The following is a 13,383-nucleotide window of genomic DNA, read 5'->3' as shown; positions in this document are numbered from 1 at the left end:
ACACCAATTTAGGAGCTTCCATCAGCTCTCCTAACAAAGTAATGCATGTTCTAAGGACAAAATGGATGTGACCATAGGTATCTTTCTGGCACTATACTGACATTTAACCACTCACCTACGTCCCACTGGGTGAGTGGATAGAAGCCTGGAGTGGATAAAAGCCTGGAGCTAGGCTTCCCTAATGATATGTAATCCTTTGCCGTGGAATGTAATAGAGCCCGGGGCTAGCTCCTGACAGTTATTAAACTGTCCATAAGGTTAACTTTACCACCTATATCCTCCAACATGAAGCACAGGGCTCCCCCTGATAGTTATTAGGGGGTTCATAACACCCTCAGTGGGGGGGGGGGGGGGGGGCAAGGGGACTTTCACCTCTGTATTATAAATCCCGAAGTGTGAGTAAATAAGGAGCCCTACAGCCAACTCCCACCATTAGATGGTCCATCATTAAGAACAGCTTTGTGTAGGCTCAGCTTAATAATCCCTTAATAGATAGTAATTTTGTTAATTCTGTGAGTAGTTTATTTTCCTCCACTCTTGCACAGTTTAAAAGTTATCTTCATTACTTAAATAGCATCAATTCTGGCACATAATGCAGTATTATCCTGAAATAATACAGTGTTAATGTTGTTCTCATGCGATTAACGGTACTTAATGAATAACTAACTTAGTGAAAACTGTGGGAAAAGCAAGAGTGTACTGATCGTCGCTGATAAAGATATGACACATTGTTTTCCTTTTGATGAATCTCTACAGTCCGTGCACCTATTAACAGGGATTATGAACCAGACTGGAAAAAATCATTAAATAACCTGTAGCTGTTTCTCAAATTCTCCTCCTCTTCAGTAACATCAAAGCTCCATAAAGAAAAGCAATTTTTTTAAATCCTGAAAATATTTCAAACTAATTTGGAAAAACAGTAGAGTTTTTTTTGCAATAAATTGACTTATTACGGATAATATATATATATCTATTTTATCTGCTTATTTGATGATCTTAACTAAATTTGAACTATGATCTTAACATGCATTTGATTAGCAAAAATTGAAAATAGTATTAAATGTGACAAAATTGCAAGAGATGTATTAACTAAATGTGATTTGAATGCACACTCTGATATTAGACTCAAAAGTTTAAATTTAGTTCTGAGCAATTGTTACCTTCTAAAAATATGTAATGTCTTTTCTCTCCTCTACAATCAGTCAAGGCTCCTTAGGACCCAAGAAATCAGGAGGCTCAGTGAATGGTCCTCACTTTTCATTCTGCACTCCATGTAATATAGATCACCGCTTTGCAAGGAGCTCAAGAATAATTACCTTGGATGGCAGTCCCCACACTACTTGTAGCATCTACTCAGACTCTAATACCCGGAATAGCATAATATTGCAAGTGCAAAATGTTGAGGATGTCCTTCACACATGTGCAATAATGAACTTCAGAAAAGCTGAATAAGGTTCAGTAATACTCCATACACCACACTACTTAAACCCCTTAAACCTTAATTAAGTGCTCTATCATGGCTCTTGTTAGCCCTTTAGCACAATTGTTTTTTGGTTCTGACCTGGCTTGTATGATGACCTGCGCTGGTGTTCTTTGACCTTGGCTTGTAATTGTTTTTTGAGTTTCTTTGGTGCCTTTACCTTTGACCTGTTTCACCCTTACACCTTTCCTTGAGAGAATTCCTACATTTTGCCTCATCTGAAGTTCTTTTGTTAAGCCCGGTCTGTACATTCGAAGGACTGGATGGGCATTTAGCTTTTCACCTCCTTAACTTTGGGTCATAGTATTAGATCTTTCACAAATTCTGACACCCTCCAAAGGACTCAATTGTCTATGGCTCTCCTTTCCATCTTACTAGCAGACTGAATCCTGGGAGAGAGAAAAAGGTGGATGTGGTGAGTATAGCAGAAAGGGGATATGCAACAGGAGGATGTTGGACTGTTACAGAGATGAATGCAACAGGGCATTTGCACTGTGCACAAAATTCTACAGCTCCATTAGCTGGCACTGCCTTTAAAGAACAGGGAAGGGACTTACTAATTTCTTTTAGGACACCATACAACTGATCATTTTCAATTTACACATAAACCTACTAGCACATCTCTAAACACCTTGGCACAATACTCCAAAACTCCCAGGTCACCCTGATTCCAAATATTTGAAGTGAAGAAGACACACTGGATACCTCTATTCATGCCATACCATATGAGTAATCCTTTTTGGAGGACAGAACATACTGTAATGTTCGAACTTACATCTTCCTCCAGTGACGTTATCAGTAATAATGACTTCTGTTCAATCCAGTACAGAGCACAGAAAGCGCTTATGCACCATTTACCGCAGAACACTATTTAGATGATTCTCACAGAGAAGCACTAAATCTGGCATTAAGAATTTTGGATCATCACGCAGGAAATTATGAGGCCGAATGTGAAGACCTTTGCTTTATGATGAAGTTCCTCAATCTGATAGCCACTAGATGTATAATATTGGACAAATATAAACAATGCTACTTTTCCTGAAAGAGCAACTTTTTATATTGTCCAAAAAAGGGACAGTGTCTATGCATCAAAACCACTTCATTAAAATGAAGTGGTTTTGATGTTTAGGGTGTTCTTTTGATCTTTGTTAACCTCACTGGCACCTTAATCTCTTCTTTCACTTTGTTGATTGTATTAATGCTCGATCTATCTTTCATCGCATGCTTGCTTGTCATTTAAAAAAAAAAGAAATGTATAAAACATGCCAATCTAAATTTAGTAACTTTAAAGACTTTTTAAATAGATACATTTGTGTAACATTTTTGCTGACCTAGTGCTGAATCAGAAAAAATACCTTACAAAAGCAAATGATTTATTTAAAGAGCTATGGAACATGCTGGCAGTGCAACTAGCTACATAATACCAATAATTTAAATGAAAGTTGATACACTAAAACGTTGGAATTACATATGCTGAGATATTAACCTTTTTCATTCAAAGTAAATTGATGCTGTGTTGATGATACTTAGGCCTCACTTTAATATGTTTGGTATACGCTTTTCAAATTATTTAATATTTATGGGTAAACTTTTAAAATAACTTAATATTTTGAGAACAAAAATATTTTTTTTCTATATTGATATATATTTATGTCTGACATTTTTTTTGATATTTTAGCATTCTAATTTTTTTTTTAAATGTATACAAAAATATTAAATAATTTGGAAAGTTTACCCAAAAATATTAAATTGAGGCCTTTTCAATGGTTATATAAATTTGGACATATCTTTTCACCCATCACATTTATCTTACTTTATATATATTTACTTACTTTATATAAATTTATAGATATTTTTAAATGTATTTTTATATATTTCTTTAAAGGTTTTTTTTTTTCCGGCATAAAATAAATTTTCTGTTGTTATTCTGGGAATTAAATCTTATTCTGCTGACAGTAATGGATTTTTAAAGGGGCAGAAAAAATATTAGTAAAATACTATTTGCAGTCATTCTAATCGTGAATGCATTTAGACGTTAAGAATAGAAACAGGAACATAAGATGCACCATTTTTATGTATGCCGCTTATTAGTATTCAACTCACAATCTCCTATAGATAAAAGTCAACTGCTGGGATAATTTGCTCCTTCATTTAACAGAAAAGAATTGTACGATTTCTCTTTCATTAGCTCGTATAGTAAGGAGAATGAAAGAGCTCTTGATATGAAACATTTGGATTGGGTTTCAGAACAGCAGGGATCAGTACAAATCTCCCGCAATATAAAAGTAAAGACTAATCTTGGCACCTAAATCCTGGCCGAGGATCTTAGGAAATGGAGTTCAAAAAGCTCTGCAGTGCCAAGGTTAGTAATCACTGCAATATATCATGCTGGAGTTTTAAGGGAAATCTCAGCCTAAACAAAAGAGCTAAGGGTCCCATAAGAAAGAATTACCAAATGGTTCTACGGAATCTCTGTATACCACCCCCACATGCCTTCATCTCTTCAGAGACCGAGATTATGGTTACCATGGAGATTGGAACCAAAAAGGAAACTTTCATCTAGTTTGGGTTAAGGTCTTGATTATGACATTCTGCCTCATTCATTGGAACAGTTGGTAGCAGTGTAAAGATACTGCAAACTTACTGACAATAAGGACTTTATTGTAAAAAAAAAAAAAAGAGACGGCTCATTAGCGGCCAAAATTACGGATTTGCCCCAAGGAATATACTGTAACTAAGTAACTATCAAGCTTATAATTTTACTTTCAGGATACTTGGCTTGCTCTAAACATAAACCTCATGGCACCGCCATATTGTGATGTTTTGTCTTCCAGCTCTGATTGTTTAACTTTACTTTGTGCCTTGTGCTTTGAAACTTTAAAGGGACACTCCAGGCACCCAGACCACTTCTGCCTATTGGAGTGGTCTGGGTGCCAATTCCCACTACCCTTAACCCTGCAAGTGTAATTATTGCAGTTTTTATAAACTGCAATATTTACATTGCAGGGTTAACTCCTCCTCTAGTGGCTGTCTAGTAGACAGCCAATAGAGGGCACTTCCTGGTCCATACCACAGGTGCTATAGCGTCGCTGGACGTCCACACGCTATGTGAGGACCTCCAGCGTCGCTGAAATCCCCATAGGAAAGCATTGAAAGCCTATGGGGAGGTCTAATGCGCGTGCACGGCATTGCCGCGCATACGCATTAGGTCTCCCTCGCCGCCGGCCGCGCATGCGCAATAGGTCTCCCCTGCAGGATGACGTTGGCGGGGGAGGAGTGTGGGCGGACTCTGAACCAGCGCCGAGGGACTAGATACAGGTAAGTCACTGAAGGGGTTTGGGGGGGTGGGAGGGAGAGGGGACCTGCAGTGCCAGGAAAACGGTTTGTTTTCCTGGCACTAGAGAGTCCTTTTAATAAAGATTATACATGGGAGGGGGGGGGGGGGGTAGGAATTTAAAATGTACTTTTTTTTTTTTTTTTTAATGTGTGAGACCAGAATAAGCAGCACATTTAAAAGGGAGGTTCCAAACACCTAAAGCACTTTAGCTTGCTGAGGTGACACAGCATCAATATAGAGAACTTTATGAGTCATCACATTGCCACCAGCATAGTTGTTGCTAGTGCGGTCACCGGGGGCTGAAGGCCCTCTATAGTTACTGAAGGGCGCAAAGGGACATTAGTGTTTTTTTTAATTATTTAATTTGCATCAGGCTGCTACTTCAAGAAGCAGATTTCTTTACTGTCTGTCAGGAGGAGTGTTGGAGGAATAGAACTTGGTTGTACATCCCAGTATTAGCTAGGAAGTGTGGTGGGATACAATTTTATAATATAATATAGAAAAAGGCACCGAGCAACCTCTGCCCACCAGCATATCAATGCCCCTCCCCTTGGATTTCTTAGCACACGGACGGCCATTTTTTTTTATTTTTGTGGAGCCTGTTCCCTAACAATGACTCCTTACCCAGAATGCTCTAGGATGGAGATAATGCACAATTAAGGCATTACAAACAATGCAAAGTATAATTAGACATATATATATTGGAAAATAAAGAATCGAGAATATAGCTCACACTTTCATTATCTATGATTTGTTTACTTTAACCTGTGAGTTTACAATAAATGCATAAACAGAGATAAATGGATGTTGAGAAGAAAAGAGAAAATTATGGGGAAATTTGAAAACATACTGTTTAAGTTGTAAAGAAAGAATGCATTAGCCAAGCAGGCGTTATGTGGAGATTAGTTACCTGAAGTAAAATTGAAGACGATGGGTGCTTTAGTGTTTATTTCAAAGTGCACCTCATAGGTAATAGGGGCTGTATCAAAATGAATCAAATAATATTTATTCATTATCTTAAAAACAGAGGGAGTGAAGTATTGAACTATACGAAGAGGGAATTGGGAAAGAACGCATACGTTGTAGGAGGAGCACGGTATTGGAAAATATAAACAAAAAATCAAAGAGAACGAAATAAAAAAGAGTCATCCTAGCTATTAAACAGAGCGCAAAACAGAATGTATTCTAAAACAATTTAATAATACTCAGTAACCTCAAAATAAATGTAGTAAAATGGGCGCTCTCAAAAATAATTCTGCAAATAAATTAAATACAAAAGTACAGCAAGATCACCACTGAAATAAATCACTTAAATTTCACCACCATTACAATAAACAAATACAGAAAATGAACAGCATTGTTCATTTTCTGCATTAATATTACCTAGTGTTGGGAACCTTACCTTAGAATGGCCAAAAAAAGGACAATTTAAAAACTTAATCTCCAATCCTGCTGTACCTGTTGTCCATGGCAGAAGGGCCAATTCACATAATTTTCCGTCCACTTGAAATGAATAGCAGTATATTCAAACCCATAGCCACAGTATCATTCAGCCCGTCACGCTGGCACTCACGTGCCAAATGGCACAGACACACCCATCTAGTGGCTCTATCCTGACTGCTCCTTCCTAACTTGGCAGGTCAGCAGTGGGTTATTCTAGCCTAAATTTGGATAGTCATCAGAACGCACTGTTAAGTGAATAAACTCTGTTTGAACGAGTGAAGGTTCATGCACTTGCTTTTTTTTCTTTCCTATATTACTGAAGGGTTCTGATGGTTGGAAAATATTAGGCTGATTATTTCAATTATAATAATAATAATAATAATAATAATTTCTGAGTACTGAACTACAGGTTTCATACAGTGGAACAAAAGGTTTTTATTGTATTCCATCTTGTATTAATACATGAAAAACTCTATTATTTGGTAAAGGTCAGAAATAAAAATCATGAACAACTCGTACTGTGCCTCAAACGTCAGCTACCTGACAGCCTAGAGATGTCAGAAATCGGAGAAATTGGCACTAAACCGCAAGGAATACCTCAAACTGAATGAAACATGACAAACTTGTAGAATACAAGTATTTAACATTGAAATAAGTTTAAAAGCTCCGAAATAAAGGCCAGATGGCCATGACGGCATGTGCTCCCACTTATTGGCTCTTTACATCTTTCTCACCAATATAGAATGCATACAGTGAATGAGACAGCTGTAAGCATTTTAACCCATGAGTGCTTTCAGGGGCCCTGCCATCCATTGCTTTGTACTACTTACATTCAAATCCAATTACTGTGTGAAGACGCACCATATGCAGCTTGCTTACTAATAAGGAGCTTAGAGTGAGCTTAGAACCAGATAAGTTATTGTTGGAATCCAGGCATGTATATAAAATGCCACTATTGGTCTGTTCATTTAAACAATGTTTTACAGCACGATTGTAACTACTCACGTTTTCCATATTCACCAATGTTTTTTTCTAAAAAACAAAACAAAAAAACACTTATTTAGGGTAGATACTATGGGTTTTTTTCCTGTCAGTTTTAAACGTTGAAATGTGTGGCTGTCTTGAGCAATGCAAGCAAATGCAAAAATACACTCACATTTCATTGGGTTTTGACTTCATCAATATAATCAGCAAGCCAGATCGAAGCAAAGTTGCAGGTAGGAACCCACGTGGAGCAAACAAATACAAATGATATAAATGCTAGATAATTGGACAATAGATTACCTGCGGCAGCAAACATTGGAGGAAGGAGACTGAATACTCCAAAGGATACACACAAACAAAACAAAAGAACAGGTTGCACCGAATAACAAATAGACGATATCTTAGAGTGAGAAAATGATATAAAATGTCTGGAAAAAATTAAAAGGACGAACAAGATGGGCGGAGCTAAGCCACGGAGCTGAATGGCCGCATGTTGTCTGAGCTCCGGACAAAACAGCTACTTACACCCGATTTCCAGCGTCCAAAAGCTGCATAACAACCACCAAATAGCAGTGCTGTCTGTGGCAGACGAGATGGGGCGAAAAACTAAAAAGACCAAACCGGACAGGCCACGGCAAATCCCTAGCATCGGAGACCTCTGGAGACAGGCCCGGATTGCATGGAGCCCAAACATGGCCGCCCTCGACGACGACAGCTCCGACATGTCCGAGGATTTTGCCACCGGAACGAAGGTAGAGCCCCCACCCGCGCCAAAGACCCATCTCCCCATTCCCCCGCGACCCGACTCACCCCCAGTCACCATAGGAGGACCTGCTGGCTGGGGTTCAACACGCTATTCAGGCGGACATGGCGAAAATACGCACTGACCTGCAAGGCCTGACAGGCCGCATTAGTGCCCTGGAACAGGGATTCCTACACACCAGCTCGCACACCAAGCAAATACAGCAACAGGTTACTGATCTGCAACACCAGAATCTTAAATTCGAGCTCCAATTCGCAGCCCTGGAGGACCAGAGGCGCAGCCAAAACATTAAAATCCGAGGGATCGCGGAGGAGATGCCGGCGGAGGAATTACCTCATTTTATAAGACGGCTACTTACGTCCCTACTTACTGCCAAACAAGCTAAGCAGATAACCCCAGAAGGGATGTTCCGTCTCCCAAGGCCTACCACAGCCCCTACCACACAACCCAGGGACCTACTGGTACGGCTACCAAACAGTAGAGATAAAACAGCAGTGCTGAACGCAACACGGAACCGCTCTCCCTACCTGTTTGAAACTCAGTCACTGTCATTTTACTCAGACCTCTCACGGTCCACAATGGCCTGGCATCGGTCTCTCCAGCCCTTCACGGCATTCCTCCGTGCGAAAAACATCATGTATAAGTGGAGGGGCCCGCGCGCCTTACAAATCTCACACGGAGACTCCCGACACACTATTCAAGACATGCAGGGAGCGAGGGACCTGCTTCCAACACTGGGCCTCAGACAGGACGCCATTCCAGCCACGGGACATCTCACCATGCCCGCTACACCCGGGATCGGGGACCCAGCGACGACTCTACCATTTGTCCCCTGACGGCTCGAAACACGGAAAGACACAGCAGCCGCAACCTGACGGGACTTTGATGGCTCATGAGGCCGCTTCTCGTTCTTTACGGGTGTCCAGGCCCACAGACTCGCCCGAAGGGCATACACCAAGGAACTCTAAACACACGTTGGTGCACAGTGCAAAAGTTATTCGTTTCCTTATATTATGTTCATATCGTTAGTATTTTTATTTTAGGCACATCACATTGCCACATGCTATACTTTTTTAAAGTCAGAGGGAATGGTGACCCGCTACAGCAGTCATACCCACAACCACATATCTGCCCGACAGACACAGGGCCATTGAGAGAGCTCGATTTTCACTCTCTCTCTCCCCCCCTCCCTCCCCCCCAGGGTGACCGGGGATCCTAAATTACCCTACTGGCCACTACACACATGTTGGTATCACAAAACACACACTCCGCGCATGCAAGCCGCGGGTGAACCACCCACTTCTAACACAGGAGAGGTCATGTCCCGCAGTAACACTAAGCTTCGACTAGAAACAATAGCAAAATAAGCTCACACGCTAATTCTACGCTAACTTATCCTCTAATTCACGATCACAACTTGTACATATCTACGTTTATACTCTCACTTAAACATAAAAATGTGCTGAATCACTATAGCCATGTAACTGTCATATTCTAACTGTTTATGTTGTGCTGGATACAGCTATCGTGGCGTTTCCAGCCAGTTGTTACTCTTTGCACGTGAAAAATAAAGAATTAAAAAAAAAAATAATAATAATTAAAAGGACACAGTCCAAAAGTACTTTTATCATTTTTGCTAGCAGGTCTTCCTTCTTATAAAACTTGAAATATTCTCTGTGGGTACGTGCAAAAAACAGAAAGAAGAACCAATGGTGCAATATTTTTTGATATGCGATATAACACACAACACATAAATGCGTGAACACCCACTCACATGTGCTGGAGCTTCCAACCAGGTCTTGTATCAAACAGTGTGCAGTGGTAGAATTCACACGTATGGATATGTATGTTAATTGCCTGATCTTCAGGTAGTGCTCAGTGATGGGTATGTAACAAAGAGAGGAAAAATTAAAATAGTGTAATATTGCAACTTTGATTGTGAGTGGTATTGATAGTAAGATATATACTCACAAGGAGGGGTAACTTATATCTCAACTCACAATTTCAAGTTTAGGGTGGCACAATCACCACCTTAAGAATATCAAGTCACCATAGTCTCTTTAACAGCACAATTAAAACCATAAAAGGAAAAAATAAACAAAATACTGCTCTCTGTTATGATAACTATATAAAAGATATTAAAACCGTACTCACATTTGTAAGAGTAACTGAGCCGCTCTATTTTAACAGCATAGGCGGTATAGTCCACACCAAGGATCAGACACCCAGAAGTCTTTGGCAAAATACTTCTCAAGGAAAGCCAGGAAGAAAAATACAAATAATAAAATAACAAAAAAGAAAATGTATGGCATATCCAATATTGGTATAAGCCAAAATACTTTATTGTGATAATATTAAAAGCAAAACAAAATAATTCACAATGTGTTTCACCTTTAAAAATAGACTTTCTCAAGTGAACTACTGGGGGACCTGGCATACTGGGTTATATATAGCAGAAGAAAAAACTGAAATTCTCTACAAATTGATGCCATGCTCACGTGATCGTGATCCCAATCAAGTTACCATGTAGAATAAATAACCATATATATATGTTGAGCAAGTTAAAACAACAAAAAAGTACTATTAAATGTGTTAGGCACCTTACAGAAATGATAATGTGTGCTTAAAAACTATGTGTGTGGAGTAACAATGAAAAAATCAGGGTCATGTGATGCGCATCAAAACAGATACACAAACTGACACATACACATACCTTGACACATATACGCACACATATTCTGACATACAAAAACACAAACATGTTATAATTTTTATATTTGCAGCCACCCTACTGTTAGCTTACCTGTTGTGTGCAGGAGGGTGGCTTGCTTGGGGTCCTACTCTTGATGGCTAAGGCTGATGAGAGAGTGTGCGTGGGTCTGCATCAGCTCACTCCTGTTCTTCTTTCCATTCTACTGCCAGTGCCGCTGCCGTATCCTTCCTCCTTCCCTCCATCCTCCATCCTTCCTTTATGAAGCTGGGAGGAATTGACCGTTATTTACTTCCACCCAGCTAACCAATATTACAGGGGGCCGGTCATGCTCTTAAAGGATAATAAGTAAAAAGAATAAGACAGCGCTAGATAACTTTAGGCAGCAACCTTAAAAAAGGGAATCCCTCAGACCCTTTAAAATAAGATAAATAAATACAATAAAAAAGGCTGCGCACATAAAAATAAAATCCAATTCGTTAAACAAAAAAGGAGAGAATAAGTCCAACTATTTTGTCCTTACAAGTGTCCTTGGTTGTTGAGGTCTTCTACTTTTGTAGTGGTTTCACTTAATATGAAAGCTAAAAAGGGAAAAGGGACAACCAATGGTGTAGTACGTAAAATTCAGATATAGACGTAAAAAAATAATAGTATAAAACTCACATTTACCAGAGCTAATGTCCAGCTCTGGAGTGAAGCGCGTACAGCGGTTTAATCCCCGCTTATGGGATATAAAGCAGGTTCCTCTCCGTGAGTAGTTTTCAATTCTCGGGATCAAAAGAAACAGCCAATAGTGCTCACTGTATGGCAATATAAATAAGAATAATAAAAGAGTGTACTTACAAAATAAGAGCAGACACACTGCTCTTTGATGACAGCTTGGGTGGATTGATCCCCACCTAAGGATTTCTTTGGGTACAGGAAACTTCCAGGAGTATTCAAGGTTTCTTATAAAACCAGTAAAAAATGATAAAATAACAGTAAAAGGCCAGGGTAAAAAAGAGAAGTTATGTGTCTATAAAAAAGATAATTGGCACAAACAAATGACCAAAAATACTTTAATATATAAAACACAATATTTTAAATATCCATAACGCGTTTCGTCACAAAAGGACTTTTTCAAATGGAATAACATGTTTAACCTGGCACATAGATATTATATAGGAACATAATTACTTGAATTTTGGCGCCAAAACTTGGTCCATCCAATCAGAAATAAAAGCACGTTTAAAACTTAAAATACATTAATAACTTAATAGAAGCTTTGTTTATAATATAACAACATGATTCTAATATATATGAATCAAAAACGAGGGTGGGAAAGTATAAATATAAACGTTTCAAAAAAGTCACATGACCGGCGGCACTTCCGCATTTCGGAAGTATAGCCGCAATGCCCAATGGGAAATGTAGTTAAATTTGGCCGCGAGCAACGGCCGTTTCTAAAATCATTTAACCCCTTAAGGACCAAACTTCTGGAATAAAAGGGAATCCTGACATGTCACACATGTCATGTGTCCTTAAGGGGTTAAACTTAGACATATATTTTCACATGTTCATCTGATGTTAATTCAGGGATAGATTGAAAAAAAAACGAAAATGCCAAATAGTAGTTTTAGACAGTTAAAAATGGTCACGTGATTTTCGGCAATAGAGGCCGAAATGCTATATGGGAAACGTAGTTAGGATAAAAAACTAAGATACAAATACCCAAAGGGAACTGATAAAATAAGAGGAATAATATGGAAAAAAACATTAATACATTTATGATAAAAGGAACAAGTACACCTTATGTTAAAAAGGGGACAATACTAATAAAATGAGCAGGGTGAGTAAAAGATTATAGTAAAAAATTAGGTTTTAAAAGGTAGCAGTAAAACCATGATATATGTAAATAAAATAAATGACTGTAAAACCTTGCTTTAAAGGTACAGGCATCAAGTTACATAAATATTTATAAAAAATTGTGTAGATCAAAATCTGCATTGAGGCCATGGGGTATAAGAGTCTGAAGTTTATACACCCATTCCATCTCTGTTTTTCCAAATAACTTTTTTATATCACCTCCACGCCAGGAGGTAGAGCATTTTTTTATACCGATACATTTTAGTAGGCGTGGGTCTTTATTGTGCATAATAAAATGTTTGGATACTGTATGGTTTAGGTATCCATTTTTAATATTTCTGCAATGTTCGCTCAGTCTTATCTTTAGGCACCTTGTGGTCATCCCCACATATTGGAGGCCACATGGGCACTCGAGCAAAACTGTGGATCATGTTATTTCATCTAAAGTTACAAAATTCATGTCTAATCAAACCAATAAAGTGTATGATATTTATGATTTTATATGCTGCAATACGAAAAATTTTATCTATCTGCTCGAGTGCCCATGTGGCCTCCAATATGTGGGGATGACCACAAGGTGCCTAAAGATAAGACTGAGCGAACATTGCAGAAATATTAAAAATGGATACCTAAACCATACAGTATCCAAACATTTTATTTTGCACAATAAAGACCCACGCCTACTAAAATGTATCGGTATAAAAAAATGCTCTACCTCCTGGCGTGGAGGTGATATAAAAAAGTTACTTGGAAAAACAGATGGAATGGGTGTATAAACTTCAGACTCTTATACCCCATGGCCTCAATGCAGATTTTGATCT

Source organism: Pelobates fuscus, chromosome 5 (genome assembly GCF_036172605.1).
Source record: "Pelobates fuscus isolate aPelFus1 chromosome 5, aPelFus1.pri, whole genome shotgun sequence".
Classification (NCBI taxonomy): domain Eukaryota; kingdom Metazoa; phylum Chordata; class Amphibia; order Anura; family Pelobatidae; genus Pelobates; species Pelobates fuscus.
The sequence above is the reverse complement of the archived record's forward strand: the minus strand, read 5'-3'. Positions refer to the sequence as shown.